This window comes from Lontra canadensis, unplaced genomic scaffold (assembly GCF_010015895.1).
Source record: "Lontra canadensis isolate GAN:19392208 unplaced genomic scaffold, GSC_riverotter_1.0 scaffold1, whole genome shotgun sequence".
Classification (NCBI taxonomy): domain Eukaryota; kingdom Metazoa; phylum Chordata; class Mammalia; order Carnivora; family Mustelidae; genus Lontra; species Lontra canadensis.
This window is the reverse complement of record NW_022630995.1, coordinates 117,343,763-117,349,520: the sequence shown is the minus strand read 5'-3', so window position 1 is coordinate 117,349,520 and position 5,758 is coordinate 117,343,763. Positions and strand designations below refer to the sequence as shown.

At 40.7% G+C, this 5,758-nt stretch overlaps 1 long non-coding RNA gene across 1 annotated transcript; it reads left to right on the top strand.

Moving 5' to 3' along the window:
• The first annotated feature begins 3,091 nt into the window (after positions 1-3,091).
• Positions 3,092-5,555, top strand: LOC116870386. The gene is made up of 3 exons (XR_004383208.1): positions 3,092-3,249; positions 4,976-5,161; positions 5,475-5,555. It is a non-coding gene; the product is annotated as an uncharacterized LOC116870386 (long non-coding RNA).
• Positions 5,556-5,758: the final 203 nt, after the last annotated feature.

Here is a 5,758-nt window from a genome sequence, read left to right as displayed (position 1 = left end):
AGCCAGACTAGGGGTCCTGCTAAAGAATGAAAGACGCTTCACTGAAATTTGCCAAATGACACTGGGTTAAGAATGTGAAAACACTGACCACACGCGAGCTGTGGTGAAGAAGTGAGGGTCCAGCAGGCCTATTGTCAGGATGAGAACCGCAACAGACTGGCTTCTACGGCACACTCAGTGAATGACATTGAGTGAATCTGCTTTTTTTTTTTTTTTTTTTTTTTAATAAAAGGACTTTATTTTATAGATCTGTTTTGACCAAGATACTTTGCTTTCTCCCCCAGACAAGTTAGAACACGTTTATATCCTTTAATTCCAGATCTCAGGCTTTTGAGAACCTAACAGTCGACCCCTTTCTGGCCGAAAATTTGCCTTAATTGGTACCTTAAATATTCATGGTAGTAGAATCAGGAGCTTACTATTTTATTAGGATTCCTGCCCAATAATTTTTAGAAGCAAAAAGATGAACCATTATGTCCTCCAAAATGAACAGCTTTTGTGTCTAATCTAGAAAGGACATGTGTGTGTTGTATGCATGCAAACATTCACACACACAGAGTATGAGGCTGTTTGAATTAGATGTATTCCTTGTGCCTTTGTTGACCAAACCTAGTTTTGAGAAATACTAATTTGGGGATAATGCTGTATTTATTTTGATACGGCTTTAAGACATGTTAATGTGGGTCTTGCACCTTTTGTTCTCCTGCTTCATGAAGTTTGATGCGTATTTATTCATCTTCAGGTTAATGAATCCAGGAAGGCTTGATTCCCTACCTCCCACCACCGGGTCTGCTTTTTTCTTAAGGATTTTTTTTTCCCCAGACACTACACAAATCTTTGAAAAACATTGCCACTTATTCTACTACAGTCTTTACCATCAAGTACCAGTATTTCCATTTTGCTAGGGTAGTTGGGCTTCTTTTAGAAACACAGATGCAGAGATTTGCTCACTGGAAAATGAGTTGTGTATATGGCTCTGGAGGCATGTGGAGATCATGGCGGTACTTCTTTGTTCCCTTTCTGCAGTGGGTTGTCTCTTTTGATTGTTTTTGGTCCTATTGAAAATTAACGAATAGAAGGTTTCTCCTGTGCCTTTTTATTTTCCGTCATTTTGTTTGCTGGAGGTGGAGTGGCAGAATTACATGGTGTTGCAGATTTTCCTTCAAACACCACAGGTGGTATCTCTACCATATAAACCTCCAGTATGCAATCCAGTTGTGCTGGTTTCTTGATGACTGAGAATGATGACACTGGCCATGTTCTTGAGTTCTTAACGATGAGTTGGCAAGCACCATCTGTCTACTTACGGGGGCTGTGAATTTCCCCTTGTCCCAGGGAAATCACACTATGTTCCACTGTGCAACAGATCTCAACAGGTACTGTGATGGGTAAGAAAGTGCCTGTATTTCTCTACCCACAAGGGCAGGAAGGAAACACAGCTCCTGTGAGCCTAGATGATACTCTACTCTACTGACCTGGAAGGACAAGGGAATAAGCCCACTGGCAGCAAGGCTGGCCCAGCTGCACTGGTAAGACCAGGCAATGGCCGACCTAAGGAAGGTAACGTGCTTTGCTTAAAAGTAGATGTTTAAGTGATGCTTAACACAGGCAGTATTAACTTTGCCTTTTGTTCGGGCCATCAACGTGTATTGTTAAAATTACTGCACATCTCCCCTCAGATATCAAGTATACACTGTTCTTGTGTGCGTGTGTGTGTGCGTGTGTGTGTGTGTTTATAGGCATGTGTCCCAAATCTTTTTTGTTTTTTGTTTCTTTCTGAATGTGATCATGTTTTGGATGATACCTGAGCAGGGTTGCCTTTTTTTATTTATTACCATTATATATTATATTATATTATATATTTGTTGCTTTCTTATAACTTTAGAGGAAGTCAAATCTTGGTATTGAAATTGTTTAAAAAAGGAGTAAGTTGGTCCAGTTGATAAAACGATCACTGGTCTGAAATATGAATTTGTCTTTAGTTCTTGTGGAATAACGTGCCAGCTGTCTAGTCCACACAGTGAGTTTATACGTAGGATAGGGAAGCAGTGATGCTCTCAATGGGAAGATGTGCAACCCAAGTGACGGGGACTCCATGTATTTTATCTACTTCAGCAATGGAACTGCGACTTGGGGCTTTTGTGAATAAAATTTAGCCGCCTTGTATAGTCCTTTGAAAGAGACATATGTGATCTGTGAAAATTATAGTTTTCTTTTTTTAGAAGAAAATTTTGCAAAAGATCTTTCCAAAGAACGTGCCACAGATCTTTTGTTTGTTGTTCTCTGTAATGAGGATTAATTGCTGTTTAAAAAAAATGTAATTGACTTGTTAATCTTCAAATTCTTTCCTTTTCACAAGAGGATCGAGCTGTAAAAAAAAAAACAATAAAAATTTAGAAAAATCACTGGGGTTGAATCCATGCTTTCATTTTGCCTGAATAAAGTAATTCCTAAAATTGCTATATATAATTACCACTTAGAGCCAAGAAGATTCTGACATGGTGCAATAATACACCCTCATTTATTATTTATTTTGTTGAAATGGGAAAAGATGTGGGCAGAGGGAAGCTCATCCTTCTCTTCTTTTATTTTTAAGAACTTCTGTCACACAGATTAACCTCTCACCAGTGTGGTATCTTCTCTTTCTGACATTGAGTGCCAGGTGCACCGGTGACCATAATTTGCCTGTTTTCAATGTTTGTTGGGTGGACAGATTGGTTGGTACTGATAGGCTTTGAGAGGCCATCTGGTCTCTCCTCCCTTTGCTACTCTGAAAGACCTCATGTTCTTCCTCAGTGATTTTAGTAAATCAGGAAAAACTGAGGTGCTGAAATCTGACTTGGTGAATTTTAATCCTGGTTCTTGAGTTTGCTGTGTGGCCTTGGGCAAGTCACTTAACCTCTCTGGGGTTTTCTCCTTTATCAACTTCGTTGATTTGGTGTCTAACTAGTAGTAAGATGGTAAGGATTGGGCTAGATGGTTCTGGAGAGCTTAGCATAGTACCTGGCATGAACATTCACAAATGTTCGTGGCTCCTTTAATTTACTGCTTCCCCTTACTGTACCACAATATCCCCACAGCTACCCTCTAGCCTCTGACTGAACACTGAGAAAGACCTCACTACCCTCCTCTTTCTTTTTCACTTTTTGTTCTGTAGGTTAGGTGACTTCTACTTGCATTGGTCCTGCTGAACAGACCCCCATCCTCACTCAGCAAGCTTGTGGTAGAATTGACAAGCAGCAGGAACTGGTAAGCACATAAAGGCAAGCATGTGTGGGGAAAAGGGAGTCTTTTTAGTTCTCATTAAGAGAAGCTAAAGGGCAGATATCTCATTTGAACTAGGCTTTGACAGACAGGTCATAAAATCTTTGGTTTTCATCTTTTTCACACAAAAACGTCCCGTGTCCTATCTTGTCTGTTACAGATGTTGGTAGTTATTGTCCTTCATTGGTTGTACCAGTTTATTTAACCAACCTCCTTGTTAGACACTGAGATTATTTCTAATTAGGTGCTATGGTAAAGAATGTTTCCACAGCCATCCCTGAATCAAAGTACTTGGACAGATTCAGCAATTAAAATTTTACCATATTGTCCTTAGGTAAATGTGTGCCATGTATATATGTATGTTGAATTAGGTTTCAGTCCAAAAAAGTTCATGCATTTCATCTCGTACCATCTAAGAAAAGTTTTCAACAGGCATCTAGTACTCAGTTCATGTTAAAATTTGTGTAATTGTCCCTGAGAGGTCTTGGAGCTTCTTTTTCAAACCAGGATTCAGTCAAGTTTCGTGTGTAACATTTAGTCATTATATAAAAAATTTTTTTAAAAATATGATGTCCTACATCTTGGATTTGTGTGTTTCCCGAAGCATCCTTTAATTCATTTGTCCAAATCCTGTATTTCCCGCAAACTGGGTTAGGTCTTAGAGGCTGGATGATATTTGGCAGGACCCCACAGGGGATGTGGTGTACTTCACATTGTGTCCTATCAGGAGGCAGCTAAAATTGTTAGTGATGCTGACTTTGGATGTTTGGTTAGGATACAATCACTGAAACGCTGTTGTGAATACGGGCTTTTCCCTGGTCCCACAACCTCTGACACTTCGTGATTTTAGCATGCACTGATAACCCGTTCATTTACCAAGCCTGGGTATCATGTTTGGAGAATGCAAGGCACGGGGAGGGGCGGGAATCCCCACCTAATTCTTTAGGTGGGAAACGGTGTCTTCTTACATTTTGTCCCCTATGATACTATTTTTTCCCATCCCATACCAAGCTGCCATTCGCAGAGTGTGGGTTAGATGACCAATACCCTAACACCCAGTTCAAGTGCCCAGCTCAGTAGATGGGCAGAAGGTTTTCACCTCAATCATGTAGTGAGTTCACCATTAGGAAGGGTTCTCAAGGAAGAGAGAGGAAGCTGAGCAACAGAAAAGAATAGATGCTCCCTTTCAGGCTGTTCCTCTTTTTCCTTTCTGATTTCTGTATTTGGGATATTAACCTCTTACTGTGTTAGAAAGATTTCTATCTTTCACATTTCAGTTTTTAATATAGCTCTTATAAGTGAAGTTTGTTTTAAGTAGGCCAACTTCTACCAATGTCTGTAGTTTCTGTTTGTGGTGTCTAGGGGTGCCGTGAGGTGGCAGTGTTATCACTGAGTACTGGTGCCAGCTCTGAGGTGAGCTGTCCTTGCCCTTTGTGTCCTTCTCAGGCTTTGTGTTGGCAAGCATTTCTGCACTTTGGGAGCCTGGATTATGTAAATAGATGTTTGTTCACTGTTTGCCACGGTTGTTGGATATGACAATTGTCACAACCCCAGCTACTTTTACTTGGGACATCTAGCTGTTGAGAATCTTCCAAGCCATTCTAAACGACTGAAGCACAACGGGTCTTTACTGTAGTATGACCAGAGGTTTATCTGCGGGTACTTCGGCTGTGCTCAGATAAATGTCCTTGTCTCGTCTGTTTTGTCTTAGAACAGGACTCTGTCAGTGTCTGTGGTTTCCCGTAGACCGCACTCCGCTGAAGGCAAGACTGTAGTGTGACATCAAGGCTCAGATAATAAAGACCTGTGCCGTTCCAACAGACTGGAGGGCAGACCTGGCACACTTTCTAAACAGACAATTCTATTTTAGCTTCAAAAGACCATGTTCCTGTCCTGGGTAAGTGCTGTAAATCACCCTTCTCTATTACTGGGGCCCAGTCCTAACTTCTCATTTACCTTACTTCATGGGTAGGCGGCAGAAACAATGATGGGTTTGTAGCTCTCTACTGCTAAATATTCCTGTAAATTATCATCTAAACAACAGCGCGCGCGCGCGCGCACACACACACACACACACACACACACACACTTTTCTACAGTTACGTACACTCTTGGATGTGAAAAATAAGTTGTACTCAACGGCATGAGCTTTAGAAGTATGTCTTCAAGTTTCACTGTCAGCTCCCTGCTTTTCCATCTTTGTCCTGCAGTCTTTGAAGAAACTCTTCTTGCGGGCAGGACTCAGCACCCAGGATTGCAACTGAGGATTTGCCAAGCATCTTAAGGTGGGAATAAGTGATAGGCTAGAGTGGCTTTGCAGAGCTTCCCAAGCCTACATATACATGTAGATCATTTTGGGATTTTTTAAAAAGTCCTGTTTTCAACTGATTTACAAATAGGCTATTAAAAAAAAAATCAAATGACATAAAAAGCATACAGAGCAAAAATTGCAAGGGCAGACATACTTCATCTCTTTCCTTCTAGAGTTAAGAGC